Source organism: Sceloporus occidentalis, unplaced genomic scaffold (assembly GCF_023333645.1).
Source record: "Sceloporus occidentalis isolate IW3139 unplaced genomic scaffold, rSceOcc1.0.p SCAF_17, whole genome shotgun sequence".
Classification (NCBI taxonomy): domain Eukaryota; kingdom Metazoa; phylum Chordata; class Lepidosauria; order Squamata; family Phrynosomatidae; genus Sceloporus; species Sceloporus occidentalis.
In genome coordinates this window covers 3107034-3109666 of record NW_028316997.1, presented here as the reverse complement: position 1 = coordinate 3109666, position 2633 = coordinate 3107034, and the positions used below count along the sequence as shown (strand labels likewise).

The following is a 2633-nucleotide window of genomic DNA, read 5'->3' as shown; positions in this document are numbered from 1 at the left end:
ATTCCTTCCAAGCGCTCCAGGTATGGAGTGAAGGTGTATAAGCTCTGCGAGAGCGAGACAGGATATACTCATGCCTTCCGGGTATACGAGGGTAAGGATAGCTACCTTGACCCTCCAGGTTGCCCAGATCATCTGGGCACCAGTGCCAAGATTGTTTGGGACCTAATATTCCCCCTTATGAACAAAGGCTACCACTTGTATGTAGATAACTTCTATACAAGCGTCCCTTTGTTCAAGCTGCTGTATTGTTTCGATACGGTAGCTTGCGGTTCTATAAAAAAGAACCGCTTGGGTTTCCCACAACGCCTGGTACGAACCCGGCTAGGAAAGGGGGAGACCTCAGCTCTACGCCAAGAGGAGCTTTTGGCATTGAAGTTCAGGGACAGAAAAGAGGTGTGCATGCTGAGCACCATCCACGATGAGAGAACCGTGGAGGTTTCTGTCCGTGGCAGAGCTGGGGTCACTACAAAGCCAGTGTGCATCAGGGCCTATAACAAGCACATGGGTGGAGTTGATCTGTCAGATCAACTCCTACAGCCCTACCTCATTATGAGGAAGACAAAGGCCTGGTACAAGAAGGTTGCAATTTATCTAATGCAAATTGCAACCTATAACGCTTTTTTGCTGCACAAAAAAGCAGACACTGGGCTGAAGCTGTCTTTTTTGCAGTTTCAGCTCGAAGTAATTTCAGGTATCTTGTACCGTGATGCACCTGGTCCCGAAGTAGTGATGGGAACCAACAGAATTGGGGCTACCCATTTTATTTTTAAAATCCCCCCTACAGCAAAGAAGCAGAATCCCCAAAAGAGATGCAGGGTATGCTACAGCAGGGGGCAAAGAAAGGACACCACATTTTACTGTCCAGATTGCCCTGGAAAACCTGCACTCTGTGTCGGTGACTGCTTCAAGCTGTATCACACAGTTTCCCATTTTTAATTTTTTTTTTGTTCCTGCTCCATTTTTGTATTTTTTTTAAATTTTTTGTTACATTTACTGTTTTTTAGCTTTTATTTGCTCCACCATTTTTAAGCGTTTTTATTTGCACTGTCAAGTGACCCCTGTGTCCATTCCGTGGCATGAGGGACCACTTAAGGTGCTAGATCAAATCCCTTCTTGGAGATAGGCCAGGCTTTCTTGTAACCTGTCCCTACTGATAGTTGGGTACAAGCATTTTTCTTTACCCAGATGTAAAATTCCTACTGAATTTGAATTGCTCATGTTCCAAATGTGGCCCTTTTGCCCCCAAACAATCTGACAAACCCATGCATGTGGGGTATCAATGTACTCAGGAGATGTTGCTGGACACATATCTGGGTGTTGTGTGACAGCAACATATACCAGGAGCTGTAATTTCACACCTGAAGTACAAAGTATGTGAAAAAAACACCAAAAACAATTACTATCCCAAACTTTGACAAGGGTTGGTGGTAGGATTAGTGCATGGAAAGGGTTAAACTATCAGCATCTAAAATACCCTGGGGTGTCTAGTTTTCAAAAATATATGGTTTGGTGGGGTAAATTTAATTTGCTGGCTTCAAAGATGCCCCAAATACCACATAGAGACAGAATTACCAGATTCAGAGAAAAATGGTTTTGAATTAGCAAAACGCTACTTGTACTTATTGCCCCATAACGTGTAGAAGAAAGCAAAAAAACATAAAAACATTGGGTATTTCTAAACTCGGGACAAATAGTAGAATCTATTTAGCAGGTTTTTTCAGTAGTTTTTTATGATGAATAAAAGATTTTTCAAATAAAAGTGAGAAAATGTGTTTTTTTTTCAATTTTTCGTCATATTTTATTATTTTTATTATAGGAAATTACATCATATGAAAAAAATTTTGGTGTCTGAAGAAAGCCCTTCTTGTCCTGAAAAAAACAATATATAACTTGTGTGGGTTTAGTAAATGGGTTAAGAGAAAATTACAGCTAAACACAAACACCGCAGAAACGATAAAACAGCCATTGTCACGAAGGGTACAAAAAGTAAAATCAGCCTTTGTCACGAAGGGGTTAATGCAGTCTCACAAATCATTCAAGCAATTCATCCACACATGAATTCACATGCCTTAGGGCCTTGTTTTTTTTTAACTTTATTTAACATCCTCCATGTTAAATAAAGTTAAACAAACTTTATTTAACATGAAGGATATTAAATAAAGTAAACAAAAAAAACCCCTGATGTTTTAATTTAAGCCCTGTGCGGCCGCGCACCCCTAAGGCCGGCCCTGGTGAGGGCTGCCCGGCCCCCTAGAATGGCGGACCCGGTCGCAGTTGCTGTGGGCTTAAGGGGCAGGTGCCCCTTATGCCCTGCGTTAATGCGGCCGCATAGGCCCAGTCAGTCCATGCTGACTGAGCCTATTTTAAGGTAGGGGCCTGGAGCTGCAGCTCCATCAGCCCCTACGTCAATCCGGCCCTGGAACGCCCGGCCAACCGGGAAAATGCCCGGTGTGCCCGATGGCCAGTCCGGGCCTGACTGCTGACCATTATGTGGAAAAACATATATGTACGGTATATAAAAAATATATTTTGCATTAAACAGATGTACTAAAATAGTGAGATACATTGTGCCTTTGTGTGTGTCTCAGTCTTAGACATGTCCATAAGTGTATTTTATTTTGCTTATAGTATAA

The 2633-nt window shown here is 42.2% G+C and overlaps 1 non-coding gene across 1 annotated transcript; it reads left to right on the top strand.

Moving 5' to 3' along the window:
* The first annotated feature begins 1039 nt into the window (after positions 1–1039).
* LOC149302747 (small nucleolar RNA SNORA35) lies at positions 1040–1169 on the top strand. The gene has a single exon (XR_016272069.1). It is a non-coding gene; the product is annotated as a small nucleolar RNA SNORA35 (small nucleolar RNA).
* The last annotated feature ends 1464 nt before the right edge of the window (positions 1170–2633 follow it).